A 26,971-nucleotide genomic window follows, 5' to 3' on the forward strand; every position below is an offset into this window, starting at 1 on the left:
GGAGTATGTAACTTCAGAAATAAAAAAACGCAGTAAACTCAATAAAAGATGGCAGAATTTAAAGTTTCCCCCTAAATGAATTACTACAGACCTCTAAATGTCCTCCTTGAAGGCCTTCATCTGCTCTGCTTGTCTGACAACAGAGGTGCAAGCAAGTTTTTTGTGATGCTGGAAGGTTTCAATTGCAATTAGTGAGTCAAGGGAAAGGACTTAAAGCGTGAAGCCACAGACAGGTAGGATAGGTGTTGTTGAACAGCATGGTACACGAGTCACATCTGCTGCCGTCACCTAGGTAAAAAAAAAAACAAAGCACACTTTTTTTTTTTAAGCAGCAGTCAATACATCTTTAATTCACAATAAACAAGTAATGCAATGGGGCTGCACAATCAACTTAAACTGTGTGACCAAAAAAACATGAAGAGGCAAAGTAAATAAATTAAACAACTAACACCCGCCAGCTTGCCCAAGAGTACTGAACCCGTATCAAAAGGTACAAAAAATATTTCGAATAGGTTTATTTAGACCAATGTGCCTTGGTAGAGAGTAGACTAATGTTATCTACTTAACATAAAACTTGCAAAGAGGCTATACGTAGTAAAGTAATTTTCACATATATCAAGGGGAGAGTTTACAACTGGCAAACGAGGAGCAGAATGAAGTAAGATGGCCATTCTTTAGCAAGGCTCTGCGGTTCAGAGCGAACAATCCTCCAACATAAATATATGCACTCAGTTGTCAACAGACAGGTAGGATGGCAAAACGGAAGTTCTCCCTTGGCCACTGGAACCGAAGAAAAACTGTACTCTGTACTCTACCCCAGGTCTCAACTGGATGAACTCCACATTTTCGATTCTATGAAGAAAAAAACAGTGGCAAAAAGAGTCGCTGGGCTGTGGTCTCTAGGAAACTATGGAGGCACTGCACGACCCAGACTGATGCAGAGACACTGCATTTTGTAAGCAATGGGGGGGGGGGGGGGGCACAGAAGTCTCTGCATGTCCCGGGGTGATAAATTCCTGGTAGCGTAACTAAGCCTGTTATATTTCTGTTTGATGCAATGTCTTATGACCTACGGATCACCTAATATACTATGCATCCATAAACTTATTACCTGGCTATAGCAGAGAGTGTGCTGACAAGACACCCTCCAGGGTAATCTCACAGGCCCTGCAATGAGTTACCCATACTGACACCCTCTGATGCCTTGACATGGATTATGGGGTTGAAGCTGGCTTGATGGCCTGAACCTCTGTTACTCCCTTGCATTATGTTACATGGTCCTGTTCTTGTTTTATGTTGGTTTTGCCACAGTAGCAATTATGTTTTTAGGTCTCGCTGAGCCAGCGCAGGCGCTGCTCTGCGAGAAATTTTGTGAGTGGCTTTTGAAAGTGCTACCAGAGGCTTTTGCTGGGCTCAAACTTACGTGCACGCACGCAGCCGCCATGTGGGTTTCTGTCAAGGCTCATTAAGCCTTGAATGCCTCTCTCCGCCTTGCGAAAACCGCGACTTGAAGAAACGGTTCACAGCCTTTCTTTCCTACTTTCATTTAGTAGCTTCCCTGTGAAATGGATCCAAAAACGAAAAACACTCTAGGGAAATGCCCCTTTTCTGGCATTTTTCTATTCCAAAGTGCAGCCTTGGGATGGAGAGAAATAAAAGGTTTTAAATATGAAAAATAAATACATAACTAAATAAAGCAAGACAGAGTGGTTGCAAAGTGGCCAGAATGGTTTTATTCACATCCAAACACATCAGCCTCACTTTACAGACTTTGCAGTGAAGCGCTACTTTTCTTTTCTCGTCTTTCTTTGAACAGCATTGTTGTCCCCACGTGGGGAAGTGCACCATTCCTGGATGTATTGCAATACCTGGTTGATGGGTGTATTGGAAAACAAAATGTGTACCTCTGCGTTTATGGATGTGGTATTTTTAAACCATACTGCTTACGTTTATTAAGGATATAAGCAATGGACATTGAAACGGTTCCCTTCAGGGTCCTGTAGTCACGGTCCTTAACTTTTCAGGTAAAACCACTTGCTGATTTCTGAATGAGTGATTGTTCGTTAAGGTAACCATGTTGTTTCTGCTTACATTTCGCATGCTTTACTTAATCTTGCACTCCCTATGAGTGTTTGCTTTTACTTTTTTTAGGCAGCATATTATAATTATATTGAATTACGGCGCATCCTGGTGTTTATGGTGGGCACAATTGGGTTGTAGCTGAAGGCAGTGTGAGTTTCTCTCAGTGGGGCAGTATGGTGTTCATTGGGGGGAGAGGATGAGGTACTATGGCCAGAGCGGTGGAATTTGGAACCGGGTTCAGCTTTCATGACCAGTCCCCGAGACCAATCTCCTGAGGGAGCACATTCCCATGCTAGACCTTAGAAAGTCCCACTAGACCATAGAAGCCTAGGTGACTTAGCACCAGCAGGTGGACCTTTGCAGTGGCAAGTGTGGGTTAACCTTGAAGGCCTGTCAACCACAATCCATACTGAAGTTCACCTCCAGCCTTGCTGGCAGGCCTACTAAGCAGCACACCCTAGAGCAACAGTGATCCAGTCACTGTGACTGTCACTGAGGTCACATGAACCTTGAGCAGGTTAGGGCGGTGTGAACAGTGTGACCGCACTGGGTACCTATTTCGGGTGGGTGCGTAGTGTTTGCAAGTATATTATGGTTTTTTTTTTAATTTGCTGCCTCCTTCCTGGCCTCCAGCAACTTTCAGCAACAATAAAAATGTCATGATAACTTTGGCGATTAATCCTCTTTCTAGAGAGAGATCGGAGTTTTGTCTAGTGGAAGGGTTGACTCCTGGAAAGATGGCACAGAGGGTTAATGTGGCTGCTGCAAAGAACATGTACCATGCAGATCACAAAGTGCACATAATGTTAACTAGGTTAGTAGGTTACTGCTTGTGTAAGAGAGATCATTTTGTTACTTGCAGTTTATAAGTTAAAATCCTAACATAGAACAGTGAGCTATTAAGCTATACTGCCTACTAGTATGATCGTCATGTGGCTTCTACACCTTGTAGTCCTTTGTCTTATGTAACATTTCCTGTACAGTGATTTACACACGTATAAATAATTGTCTCTGTGTAATGTCCGAGGCGTAAGTGATCTTTGGGGGCACCAACAAACATTGTAGCACAGGGCGGCATCAGCATTAAAGCCTGCCCTGCCATCAAGGCCAGTCTGCCGCACCCATTGGTACCTCCATTGGCCTCGTTTCTGCAGTAGTAGCTGCAACTCACCAAGGATCGGCAATGCAGGATTTGCACACACACCAAACTAAGTTTGCAAACTTCACACTCTCTGCTTCATGCACAAGCACTTTTAACATGTGCTACCTGCTCTGGAGCCACTGGAATTATGCAGCAATGGGGGAAAAAATTATGCTGCAGTGTTGACTAAATTATGCAACAAGAAAAAGGCTGCAGCGTAATGCAATATATCTTCCGATACATTATTATTGAGACATTTTACACATGTTAAGTCTCTGCAAAGAATCTGCCTCATTAGTATCAGTTTAACATACAAATGCAGCAGTGAGAAAGGTGATCAGTCAACCTTTGCAAAGTGCCGTCCACTTTGCAGCAACTCAAGTCAAGTTTTTTAGTAACTTTTTACCCGTTTGAGCTACAAAAATGATTAGTTAAAACTGCAAGATTATGCAGTGGAAGATGTCTTATGTGACAAATATGGCAGAGCCATAATTATATGGAAAACATTTGCAAACTAGGATATTTTGCCATTCATGTTTAAACTGCTTGTGGAAGAAGGGATAAGTGCTAATGAGAGAAACTGCATGGCCTGGAGACAAATGGCTTGTGATTCCACTTTTAAGCGTATGTGGGACAGGAAATATATTTCACTTTGTGAATGTATTTAAATGCCAATAACTCCTATTAAACCTTAAATAATCAAGTGTATCCATTGGTTGAATTAAATAACACATTAAGCTGTAACTGGTCAGTGAAATGCCAAACAAATACAAAAAAATTGGGATGTTTGGCACATTCTGGCCCCACTTCAGACTCCATCCACTGATCCAATCCTTGGGTTATCCCCGCCCTCGGAGTCTCCGACCACAGTTCCCCTGCTTTTTTTCCCCACTTCGACCACTGGGTACAATCATGGACTTGAAACAATGCAGCAAGCAGATGTATATCTACTCTGTGTGGTGAGGAATTGTAAACTCCGGAAGTTTAACTCATCACCCTGGGATTACGCGCTCTTGCGCGCATTCCGTCTCTTTCAAGTTTCCTCTCTCCCCTTCCTTCACTGCCTCTCTCCCTCACTCTAATCCGCTTCTCATGTTCTCATCCTTTCTTTATCTCGCACTCCCTCTCTCCATCTCTGTATCCTCTCCCTGTGTCTCTTTTTTGCTCTCTGTGGCATGGTCTGTCTAAAGCACACACACACGTCTTTCTCCGTTTATCTGTTTCCTCCGCCCACCACCGCAATTCTTGCCTTTTCTTCCCCATCAAGTACTGTTTGAACGACGCAGGAAATATATGATATCTTTATTTAAGGTGTTAAGAATATCGTTAACATTTACATCCAGAAGGTCAGATTCGAAATATTTTTTTCCTTTAAGGGCAATAAAAAGTTTTATTTATATCTATATCTCTAGAAAACATTATCATTTGTAATATTGAAAAGTCTTTTCTCCTAATGGAAATTAAATGTTAATGTTTCTGATCAAAGCATGTATTTTCAACACACGCTTTTTAATCAATGTGTGTAATTTTTAGCTCCATTTAGCTTAAGATCCGTGTGGGTGCAATACAGATTCCATATGCTTTTCTCATCAGTTTCTGGCAGCCTGCTGTAAATCATGTAGACAACTTGTCACCAAATGGAGCTAATCACCCGGGACACCGACCCTTATTCCTTACAAACTTGCCACATACAGTCTCAAAGCTCTCCCTGCAATGCCCCTTGACCGGTCTTGATGTTCTGCTCGCTCGGTAAAAAGACAACGATTCGAACAGCTAAACATGTCACGGCTGACTCAGGAACTACGGGGCATGCGTTTGCCAAGGACAACCGTCTGGCTTCTCAGGAGAGGAGCAGTAACTCATTTGCCTGGCCAGTTTTGAATGATTTTCTTGTCTGAGTGACACTGCTTAGTGCCACCTGTTGGGTACTGCTTTGAGACAATTTCTTAAGATTATGTGTCTGGGGAAGAAGTATCGCCCTGTGTTCAATAACTCTTTTTATGGTGTATAATCTATCTTCAGCAAATTCTTCACCCCTCCCCCTTCTCTCCTTCGGAGGTTGGGCTAGTACTAGAAAGGTTCCATTGTACGTTCGGGTTGATACTTACATCTGTCTAGTTTCCCCCTCCTTAAGCTTTGGTTGGCAGCCAGGAAAAACAAGCATTGGCAAAGCCAATAGGTCTCGCCTTTGGGACCTTATAAGTGTTTAGCCATGCAACAGTTGATGTACCAAGGCTATTGTGCTGCATAACTAAATACTTAGAAGGTCCTAAAAACGAGACCTATTGGCTATGCCAATGCTTGTTTGTGGGTTTAATGTTATGGTGAGTTTGGGCTACAAGTGTGGGAGGGAGGGTACTGTTCTAATATGGTTATCTCACTAAAGGTGAAACAAGTTAACGATGCAAGGCAGCACTGTGTAGTAAATTGTACCAGCATTTCACTGCAATTTGTTTGGGAGGGGACCCTAGCCAAACAAACAAAACTCATAAGATAGAAGTGGAAATGCACCTCTGGTCAGTATGACTTGGCACGTCAGAGGTCTCAATAACCCTTTAAGGTACTCCATGCCCTCTCAATCTAAACCGGCATAGGGTCCACATAGCCCTGTTACAATAAACCCACTAAGTCACAGGCAAGCCATGCAGGGGCACCCAGAGAATGGCTGCATATACCTGGTTATACTGATAATTGTCTTATGGAAGTGGAGTAGCTATTCCAATTAAGAAGCAATTGCCTCTCTGCTACAAAGCGCTCTCACAGACTACCAGCGGTGCCATGCTATCACCAGGAGAAAGGTAGGTTCATAAAAACTCATATCTCGACGGCACAATCATGCACACAATATTCTAACTTACCTTTATGACATTACACTTGGATAGCTGAGAGATGCACAAAGAGCATTTCTAGATAACCCTATCACGACAGCTGAATTTCAAGAAGTCATTAGCGTACTTCAAAGAGTGTAAAGGGCCTGGCGCAGATGGCCTTCCTACAGAGTTTTACAAGCGCTGTGACTCACTTCTGCCCCCCCCCCCCACCTACTTGTAGTGTAGGTGGAGGCCTGCCACCTGGGGGTCACTACCGCAATCCACACAAAGCAGTAATCAATACCCTTCTAAAGCAAATGAAGGCCCTTGTCAGCGTGATTCCTACTGACCACTTCCCTGTTGAATTGGAATTCCAAGATGCTAGCTACGGTGCTTGCAAATCGCCAATGCTCCTCATGCCCCATCTCGCCCAACTGGATCAGTCTGGTTTTATACCAGTGTTGTCAACAGCCCACAATTTGGGTACTCTATTCATAGGATTTAAGATCTGAGCCTTGAAGCAGTTGCTGTGTTTCTAGATGCCACCAAGGCGCCCAAACCCCTCCAGTGGGACTATATCTTTATGATACTCCTTCGGATGGGCTTCCTAAATCAGATTCTAGTCTCAATCGGTCTACTATTTACCCAGCAAAAGGCTAAATTGTGCCTTAATGGAGTGCTATACAATCCCTTTTGTTTGACATGAGGCACTAGACAGGGCTGCCCACTCTACCTCCTTCTGTTCAGGCTGGTCATGGAGCCATAGCAGCAACTTTAAGGCAACATATTTCGCAACACGCCATTTGCTACACAAGTCGTTATATACATATTTTGCTACATGTGGATGATGCAACAATCCATTTTCGCAAAACCAGGTTGTGTCTATAGATCAGGATATTAAGAATGCTGTAATACATTATTCAATTTCCAGGCGTGGTTCAAGTTGATTGGACAAAAGTGACGTATTCACCAAAACTGACTATTATACATAAGACCAATCAACAAATAGAACCTTAAAAAGAGCAATCATTGTCTTTTCTTGGCAGTCCGTTCATACTCACTTGCAGTTTACAAAAGGAAGATTGTGGCACACTAAGCCTCCTTCATGAGGATCAAAACTGTCATATGGAGGCATGCAACAAAAGTTTACTGAGCTGCTTTCTTGACATAAAAGTGTAGGGCAATAATTCCACAGCAAGAAACAGCATAATGAATTGCAATATACCTGAAAACTGAACACTTATGAAAACAAGCCGCAACAAAATTTACCTTCAGAAGAAATGTGGTTTCTTTGCTGTGCAGAGCTGTAGCACACCAAGCAGGTTTTTGACATGGGATTCGTCTTAGGCAGCCTAGGTAGAACATTTCATATTAATTGGTTACCGTTCTTTTGAACATTCTTATTCTTCTGCTCAAAATGGGTATAAGTAATGGTTTTGAATAGTTGGATACACAAATATAGGATCTATCCCATTAGCCAAAAACACTCTATAAAACATTGCATGGTATAACTGAAACAGCCCGAACTTTTAACGAGACTGCATACACTAACTTAATTTATAACTAATACAATGCCCCATCACTCAAGACACTGATCCGTTTTGACCCAATGAAGAAGGAGCATCTAAGTACCCAAAGATCTCAGCAAAGGCACAATTCGATGACAGTTTGAGAAAGATGAAAAGGAAACTAACGGAAGCACAGATTTTGTGGAAAGTTCAAAGTTTCCCATCACAATCTTACTGAAGCACGGATAGAGGTCAGGTAGCGTAGTCCGGCTGAGACGCAAAAAGGTAGTATTGCTGCTTAAAACCACAAATGCTAGGAGGTTCAATTGTCAAGATCAAGGGCGTTTCTTTCAAGCTCATCCACATTTCCATGCAGCGTGTTTGATTTGCTAAAGATAAGGCAGCCACTGTAGGGTTTTCTGTTTTGCAGCTTTGTACACCTACTGGAATACCACTTGTTAAAAACACACGGACAAATGATGCACATCTAATGCAGTGTTAGGTGACTGATAAAAGTGCACGGGGATAGCTATGAAGAGGATTATCGCTTTCGGCAATTCATGGACTTCCCATAAACCTAAATGAGAGCAGAACTACAAGAATATCAGACAGCCCAAATAAAGCTGTCATTCTACAAAACCTCCCAAGAGGAGAGAACCACTACAGTTTATTTGGGTTTACTCAAACTGACACGTCACCTTCACCTGGTTATGGAAGCAGCATTCCAGCTGGTTTTGCAATTACCTAGAGAGTACATTATAGAGTACCTTAAAAAACTTCAGGGTCTGTACATTAAAAATAGGATAGTCTATAAGGTCTCGCACATGACCCGCCTGGTGAGATCTCTTAAATTACCCCCCTTTCCCCTTTTTGACAAATGTATACATTCTGTATGGAGAGTACCAAGTACCTAAAATAAGGAGATTTCAAATGAGAGGCAGTTTTCCCCTCTCCTGTTACCAAGCTATGCAACAAGGTCCAGAGGATAAATATTGAAAATGTCCTTTAAAAAAAAAAAAAAAAAAAGCACTCAAAACATACATGTTATATAATGAGACCTAACATATATGTTATACTGATGTTACTTTAATGTGCTGCAATGGCCTATAATAGTCTTCGTCTAGGGCTAGAAATCCATTCTGGATGACAGTGCACTCTATAAGCAATATACATTCAAGTGGAGAGAGCACCACTGGCTGATGAGAAAGTTGACACATAGTGCCCCCTATTAGGTTATACGATGACCATGCCCAACCTGGCAGTAGCAGTATGAGAATCAACACGCCTAATAAGAGATTGCTAGAAGAAGGACGAGCAAATTTTAAATGACTATTTACTTTAACACAACACTCTTCAGTGCTTCATGCAAAGAGGCAACGGTGATTGAGAAGCACACAGATGTTGTGGGGGCATAACTGCCAAAATAAGAGACTACCTAGATTAACGTTTTCGTTCCAACTATGGGGATAACAAGCTAGAAAAAAAACTCAAGTAGAAAATGATTAAGCTTAGCACACCACACCACAGAAACTCTGCCCTGCTGTGTGTTTGTCTGTAAACATGTAACATTTACATGGATCCCTAGGATTGTCTTGCCCTCTTTCTAGAAGTTGTCAGGCTCTAGGCGACGAATATCATTTTTGTGCTGCACTCGCAACTTTCCATGCAAAAATGTATCTCAGCCACTGGCAATCACTCAGGGACCTATCTCAATCCATTTTTCACCCACTGTGCAACCAGTGTTTGGACCCAGCCATATGCAAATCAGTCTTGAGCCTGCTCAAGTGTGAACAGTCCAGACCGAACTGCCAGGCAGGGTCCTCCCAGAACAGGAATACAAGGAACCCGGGACCAGTTTCGACCTTAATAGGTCGTATCAGGCACACAAAGCGAAAAAACGATGTACTGTGATGCGGCCCCGAGCGATTGCCAGTGGAATCGATGAATTCTTGCAGAGGCCGCTGCACCCTCCCGTAGGGGGGGAGGGGGGGGGGGGGGAGGCTCGAGGGCCGGCGCCATAACCCACGCGGTGCCAGCAGTGGGGGTGAACTGGTTCTGGGCGCCCCAAAGCGGCCAGGAACCAGCGGAAGCGGGGTGCGCACCAGCCACCCCGACAGGAAGTGACCTCGTGACCCGGGCGCCCTCAGGGGGCGACCAATGGTCAACCTTGCTACCTTTGAACCCCCCAATCAGGGGAGTTCACCTGAAGGAGGATTTTAGCACCGCCGCTCCCCAGCAGAAGCACAACGTCTTCAAGGAGCTGGGAGAGCGGCGCGACAACGACATCTGGTTGTGCACAAGTGCCATTTACGAACTGAGGAGTGCACAAAAAGACAGACACCTGTATCAGAAGATGGTGTCATAATCTGTAAGGTGATGTGCATGATTGATGACTAGAGTTCGCAAATGAAGATTGCACAACCAGTATGTTATTAATATTTGTTATGAATATTTGTTTTGATATTAATAAATCTGCGGCCAACAATGATCACCACTAAGAACTGCTATTGTTGGCTGACATTATTTGCTAGTAGGGACAGAAAATGTATGCAGAATGCAGACCGGCGAGTAAGTATGTGTTGGTGCCCACTGAATAGGCGCATGCGAGGGTTATTGCAGAGGCCGCCGCACCCTCCCGTAGGGGGGGGGGGGGGCTCGAGGGCCGGCGCCATAACCCACGCGGTGCCAGCAGTGGGGGTGAACTGGTTCTGGGCGCCCCGAAGCGGCCAGGAACCAGCGGAAGCGGGGTGCGCACCAGCCACCCCGACAGGAAGTGACCTCGTGACCCGGGCGCCCTCAGGGGGCGACCAATGGTCAACCTTGCTACCTTTGAACCCCCCAATCAGGGGAGTTCACCTGAAGGAGGATTTAAGCACCGCCGCTCCCCAGCAGAAGCACAACGTCTTCAAGGAGCTGGGAGAGCGGCGCGACAACGACATCTGGTTGTGCACAAGTGCCATTTACGAACTGAGGAGTGCACAAAAAGACAGACACCTGTATCATAAGATGGTGTCATAATCTGTAAGGTGATGTGCATGATTGATGACTAGAGTTCGCAAATGAAGACTGCACAACCAGTATGTTATTAATATTTGTTATTAATATTTGTTTTGATATTAATAAATCTGCGGCCAACAATGACCACCACTAAGAACTGCTATTGTTGGCTGACATTATTTGCTAGTAGGGACAGAAAATGTATGCAGAATGCAGACCGGCGAGTAAGTATGTGTTGGTGCCCACTGAATAGGCGCATGCGAGGGTTATTGCAGAGGCCGCCGCACCCTCCTGTAGGGAGGGGGGAGGCTCGAGGGCCGGCGCCATAACCCACGCGGTGCCAGCAGTGGGGGTGAACTGGTTCTGGGCGCCCCGAAGCGGCCAGGAACCAGCGGAAGCGGGGTGCGCACCAGCCACCCCGACAGGAAGTGACCTCGTGACCCGGGCGCCCTCAGGGGGCGACCAATGGTCAACCTTGCTACCTTTGAACCCCCCAATCAGGGGAGTTCACCTGAGAACCCCCTAGGGGTCTCAGGAGGATATAAGCACCGCCGCTCCCCAGCAGAAGCACAACGTCTTCAAGGAGCTGGGAGAGCGGCGCGACAACTACATCGTTTGAAGCCCAACCACCCACACCTAAGGAACAGCAGAGTCGCAGTGCTGGACATTGGGGGAAGGCGTTTGGCGGAAATCCTACAATGGTTGGCTAACCAAACACACAGACCGGCGAGTAAGTATGTGTTGGTGCCCACTGAATAGGCGCATGCGAGGGTTATAGCATTTCATCCACCACTTGATTATGGTTTGACTTTGCATAGTCTATCTTTTCTTCCAGTGTCATGTGTTTCCGCACACAATTTGAGTAAATCTGGACCTAAACTTTAAGTTGACACAATACACTCCGTACATACGGACCTTAATATGCCATTTCAGACAAATCGGGGCTGGGAAAAGCACCATAACTACTCCCCCCGAAAAAACAGATCGAGCAATAACTCGCGCAAACCCAACACCCACAAATAGTGAAAATTCAGCACAAGTCAGCACTGGCACTATCCCACACACCCGAATACGAACAGGCCAAACCAAGTACTCGCAGATCGGCGTATGCTGGCTGTCCAGGAATCCCCACCCCACCCCAGCCCCAAGGAAAGTAGACAATGCCGCGCCGCAGACCAGTACACGAAGATCCTGCGGGTTGGTGGCCACGTGCAACCCCACAGACGGGCAGACTAGTCTTATCCCACAGAGGAGCAGGGTTGCTCGTGCTACCGGAAATCGACGATACTTTAAAGTATCCCACTCCCAGTAGAGTATTGGAAAGTCCCTTTCGACAGTAAAGGGGTACAAGTCAGACCCACCGCACTCCTCAGGGACTCCGACCGGCCGCGCTGGCCCTACTTTGGGGTCAGCAGTGATACTTCCAGGCCCAGGCAGGGCACCGCATTACTTGGGAACAGCACAGAGGGACGGAAGGTGGCCCAGGACGTGACGTCCTCATCATGACGTGTGTACAGCCCGAGCAGCTCTCCGTAGCTGAGCGCACAAAAGAGCTGCTTCCAGGTTGAGTTTGCAATGGAGAGCAGTTGCTAACTCATCGGCGCCAATCCAGCTTCAGATGGCGTCTCCTGCTGCCTCAGCCCCAACCTCCAGGTCAGCCAGACAGGAGTAGAAATGTTTAAGTTGATTTCATAACCAGGCACCGGCTAAGACGGGGGCGGGCAGGGCAGCAGCTAAGTGCTGGCGTAAGGGCACGTGCACTTCCTGGACTCGCAGCCAATGAACAACTGGCAAGCGACTCCTCAACCAATCTTTACAGGAAGTCAAAAGAGGCCACGCCGCTAAATAACCCTCTGACGAGCTAGCCACTACAACACCAATAATTTCCACACAATTTTGGGAGGTGCTCAGTCCTTCTTCTATGATTACTTCTCTACGTTTCCAGCTTGCTTTTGTAGCCTGGTTTTGCTTCTTACTGCCGTTTATTACGCCCTCCTCGGGTACAGTTATCTCTAGATATTTTCCCTAATGTGAAACTAAACCACGTTGTAGAAAATGTCAGTTATCGATAGTGAATATCTACATTATGTAACATTTGGTATTGATGGTGCCATTGTTGAAAACTTTTAACGTCTTTTTAGGTCGAAGCCTACCAAACAGAGCAATTGTCTGGGTTGCTAAAGACATCTCCGGGAAATTAGGAATGCTGACCTAGGAATCCATTCCGCTCATTGCTGACTCATTGGCTTTTTGGTTTGTAACTCACATTTGTTTGCTTTCTGGCTTTATTTGTTTTAGTCTGCCCAACTTGAGTTAGTCCATCCAGTGGAGCACAGCCTTTTAGGTCTCGTAGAGAGACCTATTACGGTGAACCCAAAAACTTTAACGAAAGCGGATTTCCACGAGTGCATGAGTTCTCGTGACCGCGCTTTTATCCGAGCCGCCTGCCTCCGAGAGCTTCAAATTAAAGCCATCTGTTGCTTCCCCAGCGCACTCAGCCTCACTTCTCCTCCCCCTAATTAACACACACTTCTTTCACGGCGGTCGTGCTTCAAAGGGATCCGCTCCGCCCCCTGCTGCATTCACTTTCCTTCCACGTTCCCTCTTCTTCCTTTCTCTCCCCGTCTCCCTCGTGACACCTCTTTGCCCACTTCTTGTTTTTAAGGACTTGTTTCTATTCCTTTCTCGGGCTCCTCTATTGCTCACCAAAACACCCACGTGTTTGCACTGTCTCACTCCCTGATCGCCACCACTCTCGCTTGCTCCCCCCACCCCACCTGTGCTCGTCACCGACTATCTCGCTCTCTTTCCTTAATTTATTTTTATAGACTTCCTAGCTATCCATGCACAACATACCAGCAAGCCACTCACTCCGCCTCAGCCCGTTTGTTTCCTGTCAATAGTCATTAGGGTGGATTTAAAAATGTGTGTAAACCGGTTTGGCATGGCAGACTGCAAGAGCCACTGGGGGCCCCGTTACATAGATGACGACACGGGAAAGGCACAGCAGAGAGCTAGCAACACAGAGGCTGTCTTGTTATAATTGAGCCTTTATAAAGCGCGTTGCTGTTACATGTTACTCAGGCGACGGCATTGTTAGCTGTGTGTTCGCGATGTTTTGCATGCTGTGAGTATCGCAATATTATGTTCTACACACCGCAGGGGTATTTTTTGTGTGCAACATTTGTTGCATTTTATATAAATATTGTTATGTTTTTGTAAGAATTCGCACAACACATTTAATTGCATGTTGTAGTTCATTAGATGTTTTTAAATGTTGTACACATTTGAATGTCATTGCATGTTGTACATACCTCGGGATTAGTGCATGTTGTACCCGTGTTTTACGTGCAAACCGCGATGTCACTGCCTTTTCTACGAGCCGCCTTGAGACCCTTTGCTACACAATACCCACACCGATTGAATTGTACAGTGGACAAATACACACCAATAGCATTATAAAGTGTACAAATACACACCGCAATGTCATTGAATGTTCCTGCGTGTTGAACACGCCGCAATGTCATTGAATGTTCTTGCATGTTGAACACACTGCGATGCATTGTGCGCGCACGTTGTCCCAGCTCCGGGCTTTAATAATTATGCATGAATGTGTGCATGTATGATACACATGCGCGGATCACAACTCCCCCCCTCACACACTTTGTAAGCAGGGGCAGGAAGTGCTCAGCCAGACGTTTACTTTTACACCCTTTTACAAATTCAACATTCCCCCCCCTCCTGCGCCTGCTTTAGCTTCGTTTGTTTGTTGTAAATGAGACAGGACATGTTTAGATTTGTTTTAAAAGGGGAGTAGGGCCCCGGTACTGTGCTTAAGTTTGCTAAGTGCACCTTGGTACCCCTGCCCTCAGACATACTTCTATTTATGTATTTATTATATTTATTATGTGTTTTAAAGAGCTAACATGACCATCACAGTATCAGGGCGCTGTACGTGGTTGAAGTGAAGTACAAACCCTGTTACTCGAAATTATTGCATGTACGGCACTCTTTTTGACACGAACACACGTTGTGTCCATCTGTGACACGTGTGTGTTGTGGGTCCGCAGGAAACAGACCAACGGTGCGTTCTTACTGCGTACTTCTCCCACACCTACATGTTCCAAGACACTAGGGGCTCCCAGCACCCCTTTGTTGATAACTATGTTTTATTCTCACAGAAACAGCCCTTGAAACACTTCGAAAACCCGCACCTACGTCTGTACATCAAACACACAATACTTGGTTTCATACCACGCACCCGAGTTTAATGTGTCCATGGATAAGGCGCGCATGTTCCAAAGAGCCACGCATGTTTTATAAGCACATACTTAGTATCCTAATAATGACAGTTTGTAAGTAGAGTATTTCACTCCGAGATATAATGTGGACATGCTCATGAAAACACGCTGCACGCTTCTGGGTTCATCCGGTCCTCTATTTATGATATCTGCACAATGAATCTGTGCACTGTCGCGACTTCAGATACACTGCACACGCTTGTGCACACGCCAAGCCCTCTGCTGCACGTGGGATTGGTGCACGACGACTCCACAGATACAATGTATGTTCACACTAGGTTCGCTTCTTCAGACACACACACACTGCACACTTGTGCACACGCCAAACCCTCTGCTGCGCGTGGGATTGGTGCACGACGACTTCACAGATACAATGTGTGTTCACACTAGGTTTGCTTCTTCAGACACACTGCACACTTGTGCACACGCCAAGCCCTCTGCCGCGCGTGGGATTGGTGCACGACGACTCCACAGATACAATGTGTGTTCACACTAGGTTCGCTTTTTCAGACACACACACACTGCACACTCTGCTGCACGTGGGATTGGTGCACGACGACTCCACAGATACAATGTGTGTTCACACTAGGTTCGCTTCTTCGGACACACTGCACACACTTGTGCACACCTCAGGCCGTCTGCTGCACGTGGGATCGGTGCACGCACGACTATCCCCACAGGTACAATGTGGGTTCACACTCGTCGCACCCTCAATTCTTCAGACACACTGCACACTTGTGCACACGCCAGGCCATCTACTGCACATAGTATCAGTGCACGACAACTCCGCATAGTGGTGACCGGTCTGTGTTAACCACCTTTGTTTGTTTTCTCTCCCTCCGCTGCACTGTTTATCTATTTTTCATGTTGTATTTTTTTTATCTCTGTTTTGCTTCCTTACTGCCTGCCCACTATGTAATGCTATTTCCTTTGGGTTTTACAGTGTGTATGTAAAGCGCTCTGATACCTATGGGTCTAGCTAGCGCTATATAACATTTTTAAAATAAATAAATAAAAATACAGGTTTGTATCGTCACAACTTTTTTTTTTTTTAAATCTTCATTGTATCTGCTCCAAGTGTTTATCAGTAGCATCTTTTAGCTGTTTTTGTAGTCAGTGAAGTCAACACAGCGTTATTTAAGAAAAGCTGGTTAATTTCTGCTTTTAACATCACCCACAGCATGCCGCGTTCATCTGGCTCGGAGGTCAAACAGCATCTTTCACTTGCCATTCGAAGTCTTGCCAGGATCAGCTCTGTGTGCGAGTTTACATTAATTTACATCACTTGCAGTATACATCTCATGAGCTAAATAGTGCACAGTAAAGCCCGCTGGAAGTGCAGAAGATGGCATGCCAACATTACACCCTCCGAACCCCAAAACAATTTAAAATAAACTTTACATGTCTATTACCGAGTGGATGACGACCAGCCGCCTGAAACTGAACTCGGACAAGACGGAGGTCCTCATCCTGGGCTCCTCACCCTCCGCCTGGGACGACTCCTGGTGGCCTCCCGCCCTGGGCACCGCACCCAAACCGACAGACCATGCACGAAACCTGGGCTTCATCCTGGACTCCTCCCTCGCCATGACCAGGCAAGTCAACAGCGTCTCCTCGGCGTGCTTCAACATCCTACGCATGCTACGGAAGATCTTCTGGTGGATCCCCACAGAGACCAGGAAGACCGTCACCCAGGCCCTCGTCACCAGCCGACTGGACTACGGCAACGCCCTCTACGCCGGGACCACCGTCAAGCTCCAGAAGAGACTCCAGCGGATCCAAAACGCCTCAGCCAGACTAATCCTCGACATCCCACGATCCAGCCACATCTCCGGACACCTGAGAGACCTTCACTGGCTCCCCGTCAACAAGAGAATCACCTTCCGCCTCCTCACCCACGCACACAAAGCCCTACACGACCAAGGCCCGAGCTACCTCAACAGCCGAGTCAACTTCTACGCTCCCAAACGCCACCTCCGATCAGCCAACCACGCCCTCGCCGCCGTCCCCCGCATCCGAAGAGCGACCACAGGAGGAAGGTCCTTCTCCTACCTGGCCGCCAAGACCTGGAACTCCCTCCCGTCCGACCTGCGCCTGACCCAAGACCACCTCTCCTTCAGGAAGAAGCTGAAGACCTGGCTGTTCGAGCAGTAGCGGCACCCCCCCCCCTCCCCCCAGCGCCTTGAGACCCTACGGGTATGTAGCGCGCATAATAAGTGTCACTGATTGATACTTAATACCTAATAAAGTCATCACATTTTTTAGGAACCTTCCTGAATCGTGAACCACTCATATTTCCTTTACCATTTTGACTAATGTCTGCATGAACAGATCCTGAAGGCCACACTTGTTCACTACCCACACTTTCAGAAATAGTGGCTGCATTCACACGTCATTTGGCAGCCAATGCGCCCAATCTTGGTTATCCACGGAAAACTACTTTGGTTGCATGATGTGTCGTATCTGCTCCAAGTGTTTATCATTAGCATCTTTTAGCTGTTTTTGTAGTCCGTGAAGTCAACACAGCGTTATTTAAAGAAAAGCTGGTTTATTTCTGCTTTTAACATTACCCACAGCATGCCGCGTTCATCTGGCTCGGAGGTCAAACAGCATCTTTCACTTGCCATTCGAAGTCTTGATAGGATCCGCTCTGTGTGCGAGTTTACTTTAAATTACACCACTTGTTTTTTTTGCCGATGCAATGCAGCGTCGCTGTAAAGCATTTTGCTGATGCTTAACAGCATCTGCAACAATCATTAGCAAAGCCAGTGGATGCAAAAGGCAAGCCCTATTGGTCTTACCAATGCTTTTTCATTCTTGGTTGCCGAAAGGCTGTTTTTGCATAGTGGTATTTTCTTTCAGATAACTGCACCCCCCCACCTTTTGATAACCGCACTGCCCCCCAATGCTTGCTGTTACAACCTACGCCCATTTGTACTGAAGTCAAGAACAAACTGAACCTACAGAAGAGAGCTCTCTCAAAGTTTGCATTAGCAGCTATGGGGCTCTTTTCAGAAGAGCTGATGTGAGATAGTCACAAGTGCCAGAATTGACCAGTGCATAGTTCTAACAGGTGGGTCTTTCTCTGCTAGGTCTTTCTGCTTCATTTTTGGCCAGGATCTTCTTTACTGACTTCACACTCCATCCAGAAGGTCAGGACTGGCAGAGCCATCTGTGACGTTTGATTCTTCATGCTGAAATTAACCTGGCCAGCAGGTAGAGGTGCCCCTGACCAGAGATCCTACTCTGTGGGTACTCTACCACCCTCACTCTACCGCCCTCACTCTACCATTCTACCGCCCTCACTCTACCGCCCTCACTCTACCACTCTATCGCCCTCACTCTACCGCCCTCACTCTACCACTCGTCTGCCCTAACTCTGCCGCCGTCATTCTACCACCCTCACTCTACCACCCTAACTCTACCACCCTCACTCTACCGCTCTACCGCCCTCACTCTACCACCCTCACGCCCTCACTCTACCGCCCTCACTCTACCACTCTACCGCCCTCATGCCTTCACTCTACCGCCCTCTCTACCACTCTACCGACCTCATGCCTTCACTCTACCGCCCTCACTCTACCACTCTACTGCCCTCACTCTAACGCCCTCACTCTACCACCCTCACTCTACCACTCTACCACCCTCACTCTACCACTCTACCGCCCTCACGCCCTCACTCTATCGCCCTCACTCTACTACTCTACCGCCCTCACTCTATCGCCCTCACTCTACTACTCTACCGCCCTCACTCTATCGCCCTCACTCTACCACTCTACCGCCCTCACTCTACCACCCTCACTATACCACTCTACCACCCTCACTCTACCACTCTATCGCCCTCACTCTATCTATCTATCTATCTATCACCCTCACTCTATCTATCTCCCTCACTCTAGCTATCAATTGCCCACACTCTATCTATCAGTCTATGTATCGCCCTCACTCTATCTGTCTATCGCACTCACTCTATCTATCTTTCTATCGCTGTCACTCTATTTATATATCTACCTATCGCCCTCACTCTATTTATCTATCTATCGCCCTCACTCTATTTATCTATCTACCACTCTACCGCCCTCACTCTACTGCCCTAACGCCCTCACTCTACCGCCCTCACTCTACCACTTTACCGCCCTCACTCTACCACTCTACTGCCCTCACTCTACTGCCCTCACTCTACCACTCTACCGCCCTGTGACCGTGGGCTTAGGGCGGGCCGGAAAATCAGGCAAGGAGGCCGAATGTAGTGGGCAATGGTGGGTCTTTAATAGTATCAAGAACAAAGTTAGTACAGGCGGTGAAGAGGTAGTACAGATGTGAGGCTCCTGGCGATGGTGTCTTGTCTTCTCCCTCAGGCGATGGAACGGGTTCTCCGGTGAGGATGCGAGCTGGGTGGTCCTCGGAGGAAAGAGAGACAACACAAGGAGCGGTTAGTCCAGCCTGACTCGCTATGACACTGTTCCGTAGCCAGCACCGGGAGTGCACAGGAGTAGAGAGCGACAGTGAGGGAAGGGCAGCGGGACGGAATCGGAAGGGAGAGAGAGAGTGTGTGGTGAGGGATCGTGAGGGGGTAACCTATGTACTAAGTGCTGTACAAGCGATGACGTGCTATACAAAATCTTTACAGTGCAGGCCAGGCCTGGTGCTACTAAGGAGAGAGGGACGAACACTATATACAAAGCACCTAGTGTGCTACTCAGGTGGATTCGGTAGTACTCACACGCTTCGCCGCAACTCCCAGGTGAGTTGCGGCCGCTCTTCAGCCTCCTTCTCTGGACTCCAACAGTCTTCGCTCCACTCTTCTTCCTCTTCTTTCGTCTGGTCTGCTTCAACGCCGGTCCGAGCCTCCTGCCACGAGATCGCTGCTCCAACGGCGTCCCTGTCCTTGCTTCCGCTTTTTCCCTGTTCCGGCGGTGAGTCCGAGGCGGGACTTCCGGGGTCAGGTGGTTGTGGTTCCGGGAGACGTCCGTTCCTGATTGGCTCCTGGAAGACAGAGAGGGGAGGGGTGCTGGTTGTCAGGTTTGTGTCCAAGGACGCTTCATCGCAGGCTGTCGTGAAGGGTGAGCGTCCGAGAATGGGAGGTACGGGCGGGGCTGGCTTTAGTCCCGTATCACATCCCCTTCCCCTAGCTGTCCTTCTTGTACGGGTTGGGCTGAGGGGGTATCGGAAGAGGAAGTCGGCATTTCCTTGATCAGAACCCCTACGATGGATCGTTTTAAAGCGATATGGTTGGAGGGATAAAAACCAACGGAGGACCCGGTCATTGTGTCCTTTGTTCCGGGCCATCCATTCTAGCGGGGCATGGTCTGTGTAGATAACGAAGTCTCGTCCATCCAAATAGTAGCGGAGGCTATCGACAGCCCACTTAATGGCAAGAGCCTCTTTTTCTACACCCGCATAGTTCATTTCGCGGGGAAACAATTTCCGACTCAAATATAGTATCGGTCTCTCATTTCCTTTGTCGTCTGTTTGAGAGAGAACGGCTCCTAGGCCTTGGTCTGATGCATCCGTCTGGAGTAGGAATGGGTGGGAGTAGTCCGGACTGACCAATACCGGCTCTGAGGTCAAGGATGCTTTAAGCCCTTGAAAGGCGCGTAGGAGCGAAGGTGTAGGGTTTCGCAGGGTGTCTTCGGTCTTGGCTGTCTTCTTTAGCAAGTCTGTAAGGGGAGCTGCTCTCTGGGACAAGTTGGGGACGAACCTTCGGTAATAACCTAGGAGACCTAGGAAGGCTCGAAGGTCTTTTCGGGTTCGGGGGAATGGAAGGGCTTGGATGGCTTCTACCTTGTTCTGATGGGGTCTGATAACTCCTTCTCCCAATAGGAAACCCAGGTTTTTGACAGTTTGGGCTGCTAAGGTGGTTTTAGCGGGGTTGATGGTAAACCCATAGGAACCCAATGAAGTGACGACTTGTCCCAAATGTTCCAGATGTTGTTCCCAACTGTCACTGAAGATGATGATATCATCAAGATATGCCTCTGCGTATAGGGAGTGGGGCCTCAATATTTGGTTCATGGCTCTTTGGAAGGTGGCAGGGGCACCATGTAAGCCGAAGGGCAAAACAGTGAATTGGTATAGCCCTGCTGGGGTGGAGAAAGCAGTCTTTTACTTGTCCTGGTCTCGAAGGGGAATCTGCCAGTATCCTTTGCATAGGTCGAGCATGGAGATGTACTTGGCTTTCCCTAAGCGCTCGACCATTTCGTCAACACGTGGTAGGGGATACGTGTCGAAGGAGGATACCTTGTTTACCTCGCGGAAGTCTATATAGAATCTCACCGACCCGTCAGGCTTGGGAACTAGGACAGTGGGCGAATTCCAATCGCTCATGGAGGGTTCAATGATTCCCATACGTAACATTTGTTTGACTTCCTGTTGGATGACAGCCCGTCGGGCTTCGGGGACTCGGTAAGGTCTTAACCTGACTACTTTCCCTGGTTCGGTATGGATGGCATGCTCCGTAATCGTGGTATGCCCTGGAGAGGAGGAAAATACGTGGCTCGAGGGCAGAAGGACCTTATGAAGAGCTTGTTTCTGCCTCGCATTTAACTCCGGGTCGAAACAGGGTTCAAAGGGGAGGGTTGGGTGGTGAGGCACATTAGTCAAGACGGGTTGGGGTCCCTCCCATTTCTTAAGGAGATTGACATGATATATTTGGGTCGTACCCCGTGTGGGGTCCAACTCCAGTTCGTACGTGACAGGGGTTACCTGTCGGAGGATGGTGTAGGGACCTTGCCATTGGCCCAGTAGTTTTTGATCAGACGATGGCATCATTAAGAGAACCAGGTCTCCGACGGAAAAGGTACGGGTTTTGGTGCCTTTATCATATTGTATCTTCTGGCGGTTCTGGGCGTCTTCCATGTTTTGGTGGACGATGTCTCGGATGACGGCCAGGTGGGTTTTGAGATTCTCCACGTATTCAGGAAGGGGACGGGTTCTGTCCGGTTCTGCTTCCCAGGCTTCTTGGGCCATGTCCAGAAGGGTACGGGGGGCCAACCATACAGGAGCTCAAAAGGTGAATAGCCAGTACTGCTCTGGAGTTTGCATCGGATGGCAAACAAGGCCAACGGCAGCATCTCTTCCCATCGCCTGGCTTCTAGGGCTAATAGTTTCTTTAGAGTCTGTTTCAGGGTGGCGTTATAGCGCTCTACTAACCCATCTGTTTGGGGGTGGTAGGCTGCGGTTCTGATCTGTTTTATCCCGAGATGAGAACACACTTGTCGCATGAGGCTGGAAACAAAAGGGGTGCCCTGGTCCGTAAGGATCTCCCGAGGAAATCCCACCCTAGAGAAGATAGCGATGAGTGCTTTGGCTATACTCTGAGTGGTGGGCTGCCGCAAGGGAACGGCTTCAGGGAAGCGGGTGGCGTAGTCCACAAGGACCAAGGCATAACGGCAACCACTTCGGGAGGGTATAAGGGGACCTATAATATCTATCCCGACCCGGCTAAAGGGGACATCAATGAGGGGGAGTGGTTGTAGAGGGACCCTGGGGGGGCAGTATCGGCTGTTTTTCTGACAAACCGGGCATTCACGGCAGTAGGTCTTCACTTGTTGATGGACACCCGGCCGTAGAATTTCTCCAGGATAGCCTGACTTGTTTTTTCGTCTCCGAAATGACCCCCCAGGAGGTGGCTGTGGGCAAGAAACAGGACCTTGTCTCGAAAGGGACCAGGGACTAACAGCTGGGGAGTCTGCTGGGGCCCTCCTTTTCGGTATAACAGTCCTGCTCTCTTAAAAAAATAGGGACCTACATGTAAGGGGTCTTCATTATCCATGGCTCTGGCCCATGCTTCCTGCAGGAGGGGGTCTTCCCTTTGTGCGGCCCTAAATTCTCTGTCAGTCTGCCAATCAATCAATCAATCAGTGACACTTATAAAGCGCGCTGCATACCCGTAGGGTCTCAAGGCGCTGGGGAGGGGGGGTGCCGCTACTGCTCGAACAGCCAGGTCTTCAGCTTCTTCCTGAAGGAGAGGTGGTCTTGGGTCAGGCGCAGGTCGGACGGGAGGGAGTTCCAGGTCTTGGCGGCCAGGTAGGAGAAGGACCTTCCTCCTGTAGTCGCTCTTCGGATGCGGGGGACGGCGGCGAGGGCGTGGTTGGCTGATCGGAGGTGGCGTTTGGGCGCGTAGAAGTTGACTCGGCTGTTGAGGTAGCTCGGGCCTTGGTCGTGTAGGGCTTTGTGTGCGTGGGTGAGGAGGCGGAAGGTTATTCTCTTGTTGATGGGGAGCCAGTGAAGGTCTCTCAGATGTCCGGAGATGTGGCTGGATCGTGGGATGTCGAGGATGAGTCTGGCTGAGGCGTTTTGGATCCGCTGGAGTCTCTTCTGGAGCTTGGCGGTGGTCCCGGCGTAGAGGGCGTTGCCGTAGTCCAGTCGGCTGGTGACGAGGGCCTGGGTGACGGTCTTCCTGGTCTCTGAGGGGATCCACCAGAAGATCTTCCGTAGCATGCGTAGGATGTTGAAGCACGCCGAGGAGACGCTGTTGACTTGCCTGGTCATGGAGAGGGAGGAGTCCAGGATGAAGCCCAGGTTTCGTGCATGGTCTGTCGGTTTGGGTGCGGTGCCCAGGGCGGGAGGCCACCAGGAGTCGTCCCAGGCGGAGGGTGAAGAGCCCAGGATGAGGACCTCTGTCTTGTCCGAGTTCAGTTTCAGGCGGCTGGTCGTCATCCACTCGGCTACCTCTTTCATCCCTTCGTGCAGGTTGGCTCTGGCGGCGGCGGGGTTGTTGGTCAGGGAGAGGATCAGCTGGGTGTCGTCGGCGTAGGAGATGATGCTGAGGTGGTGTTTGCGTACGATGGCCGCGAGGGGGCTCATATAGACGTTGAAGAGGGTGGGGCTCAGTGATGATCCTTGGGGGACGCCGCAGATGACTTCAGAGGCCTCTGACTTGTACGGTGGTAGGCGGACTCGCTGTGTTCTTCCGTCGAGGAAGGAGATGATCCATTCCAGCGCCTTGTCCTGGATACCGATGTTGCTGAGGCGCCGTGTTAGGGTGCGGTGGCAGACCGTGTCGAATGCCGCGGAGAGGTCTAGGAGGATGAGGGCCGCTGTTTCTCCATTGTCCATCAGGGCTCGGATGTCATCGGTGGCGGCGATGAGGGCGGTCTCGGTGCTGTGTTTGGCTCGGAAGCCGGACTGCCAGGGGTGTTCCGCAGGTATAACAGGGTAAGCACTGGAGTAACACGTTTTTTCATGGCACCTTTGGGTTCGTGTTTTCTTGGGTCGAGGAGCCGGGGTCATTACCGGCTGATCTTGAGAGAAAGGTGCTTCTTTCTACCAACGAGCAAAAGAGTCAGTGGTATCTTGTAAGAGTCCGGGGAGTCCGGAATAATCACTCCCCAAGATCGCCTGTTCTGGGAGGTTTGGGACCAATCCGACGGTGAGATCGGTTCCGGGATCAGCGGGGTGTTGTATCCGGATTCGTGCAGTCGGGTACCTTCTCGTGTCGCCATGGACACATTGTATATCGACCATACCCATGCGAGGACCAACGGGGTTGATCATGTCTTGAGGTCGTAGGACACTTTGCCGACATCCTGTGTCTGCTAGGGCGAGAACAGGTTGTCCATCGATGTGCACCGGGATATGGAATGGAGGAGGGCTGGCCCCCGGTTGACACAAACATAGTTCCGTACGAGGCCCACCTCCATGGGTTCCTCCTTTTGTGGACACATGCGGGCAATGTGGCCATAACCTCCACAGTTATAACATTGCGGCCCTTGGTGGGTGGTCTGTACAATATGGGAGCAGGCATCAAGGGAGGTGGTTCCGGTCTGCGTGGAAGCGGGGGTCTGGGTGGACGACTCCCACCCGGGTTGTGCGGTCGGTTGGGATGTTCTTCACGCCCTCGTTGCAATTCTTGGGCTCTGTTGTAGGCAGCGGCTATCTCTACAGCGGTATCAAGTGTGAGACGGGCATGTTGTCGTACCCATCTCTGAGTGGCTGGGTGTAGCGAAGCCAAGAATTGTTCTAGATATATCTTTCCTAGGATATCGTCTTTTGAGGACGTCTCAGGTTTCAACCATCGGTTTGCCAAGTCTTTAATGCGGAAGGAGAGGGCTCTGGGGTTTTCTTGCGGTCCTTCTTTAGCTTGCCGCAGTTTAACCCTATATGTCTCATCATCGATGCCCAAGCGTTCCAGGATGCAAGTTTTGATGTCCGCATAGGGTGTGTTCCCCTGAATATTGGCTTGTTGGTAGGCGGCCTGGAGATCGCCGGTCAAAAGCGGCCCCAGATACTGACCCCAGCGGTCGGCTGGCCATGAGGCTGCCTGTGCGAGTCTCTCAAAATTGGTGAAGAAATAGTCCGGATCCTCCCCCGGCACGTACTTTTGTAGCACAATCAATGGGAGGGAGGCGACCGGTCTCTGCTGACCCAGGGCGTCGCTTAGCTTCCCCATGGCCTGGTCGTGTGCGGCTCCTTGACCCTTGAGGACGTCATGTAGTTGGCCTCGATCGTCTTCTGCGGTTTTAAGGAACCTCTCTATTAATGCTCCCCACTGCTCTTGGGTTTCCGCCATTTGCTTGACGACGGCCTCCATGCTTCCAGCTAATCCCACTTCTGACACCACCTGTGACCGTGGGCTTAGGGCGGGCCGGAAAATCAGGCAAGGAGGCCGAATGTAGTGGGCAATGGTGGGTCTTTAATTGTATCAAGAAGAAAGTTAGTACAGGCGGTGAAGAGGTAGTACAGATGTGAGGCTCCTGGCGATGGTGTCTTGTCTTCTCCCTCAGGCGATGGAACGGGTTCTCCGGTGAGGATGCGAGCTGGGTGGTCCTCGGAGGAAAGAGAGACAACACAAGGAGCGGTTAGTCCAGCCTGACTCGCTATGACACTGTTCCGTAACCAGCACCGGGAGTGCACAGGAGTAGAGAGCGACAGTGAGGGAAGGGCAGTGGGACGGAATCGGAAGGGAGAGAGAGAGTGTGTGGTGAGGGATCGTGAGGGGGTAACCTATGTACTAAGTGCTGTACAAGTGATGACGTGCTATACAAAATCTTTACAGTGCAGGCCAGGCCTGGTGCTACTAAGGAGAGAGGGACGAACACTATATACAAAGCACCTAGTGTGCTACTCAGGTGGATTCGGTAGTACTCACACGCTTCGCCGCAACTCCCAGGTGAGTTGCGGCCGCTCTTCAGCCTCCTCCTCTGGACTCCACCAGTCTTCGCTCCACTCTTCTTCCTCTTCTTTCGTCTGGTCTGCTTCAACGCCGGTCCGAGCCTCCTGCCACGAGATCGCTGCTCCGACGGCGTCCCTGTCCTTGCTTCCGCTTTTTCCCTGTTCCGGCGGTGAGTCCGAGGCGGGACTTCCGGGGTCAGGTGGTTGTGGTTCCGGGAGACGTCCGTTCCTGATTGGCTCCTGGAAGACAGAGAGGGGAGGGGTGCTGGTTGTCAGGTTTGTGTCCAAGGACGCTTCATCGCAGGCTGTCGTGAAGGGTGAGCGTCCGAGAATGGGAGGTAAGGGCGGGGCTGTCTTTAGTCCCGTATCACACGCCCTCACTCTACCGCCCTCACTCTACCATTCTACTGCCCTCTCTCTACCGGCCTCACTCTACCCCCCCTCACTCTACCACTCTACTGCCCTCTCTCTACCACTCTACCACTCTACTGACCTCACTCTACCGCCCGCACTCTAGGACTCTGCTGCCCTCACTCTACCATTCTACCGCCCTCACTCTACCGCCCTCACTCTACCACTTTACCGCCCTCATGCCCTCACTCTACCGCCCTCACTCTACCACTCTACCACCCTCACTCTACTGCCCTCACTCTACCACCCTCACTCTACCACTCGACTGCCCTAACTCTACCACCCTCACTCTACCACCCTCACTCTACCGCCCTCACTCTACCGCCCTCACTCTACCACTCTCCCGCCACACTCTACCGCCCTCACTGTACAGCCCTCACTCTACCACTCTACCGCCCTCACGCCCTCACTCTACCGCCCTCACTCTACCACTCTACCGCCCTCACTCTACCGTCCTCACTCTACCACTCTACTGCCCTCACTCTACCGCCCTCACGCCCTCACTCTACCGCCCTCACTCTACCACTCTACCTCCCTCACTCTACCACTCTACTGCCCTACCTCTACCGCCCTCACTCTACCACTCTACCGCCCTCACTCTACCAC

At 49.1% G+C, this 26,971-nt stretch overlaps 1 protein-coding gene and 1 long non-coding RNA gene across 3 annotated transcripts in view; one reads left to right on the forward strand and one right to left on the reverse strand.

Moving 5' to 3' along the window:
* Positions 1 to 95: 95 nt before the first annotated feature.
* Positions 96 to 12,184, reverse strand: LOC147673936 (uncharacterized). Its single transcript, XR_015302414.1, has 3 exons — positions 11,900 to 12,184; positions 7,303 to 7,385; positions 96 to 288 (listed from the first exon to the last, which is right to left on the reverse strand). It is a non-coding gene; the product is annotated as an uncharacterized LOC147673936 (long non-coding RNA).
* LOC147673937 (methyltransferase-like protein 25B) overlaps positions 12,062 to 26,971 on the forward strand; it is a 361,337-nt gene continuing 346,427 nt past the window's right edge. The window contains exon 1 of one of the 2 annotated variants that reach the window (XM_086945027.1): positions 12,062 to 12,191. The gene's annotated coding sequence lies outside the window, so the exon portion shown is untranslated. Of the gene's footprint in view, positions 12,192 to 12,408; positions 12,539 to 26,971 lie in introns of those variants that run through there. The other variant, XM_086945026.1, reaches the window with a different exon arrangement.

Source organism: Lissotriton vulgaris, chromosome 12 (genome assembly GCF_964263255.1).
Source record: "Lissotriton vulgaris chromosome 12, aLisVul1.2, whole genome shotgun sequence".
NCBI lineage: Eukaryota > Metazoa > Chordata > Amphibia > Caudata > Salamandridae > Lissotriton > Lissotriton vulgaris.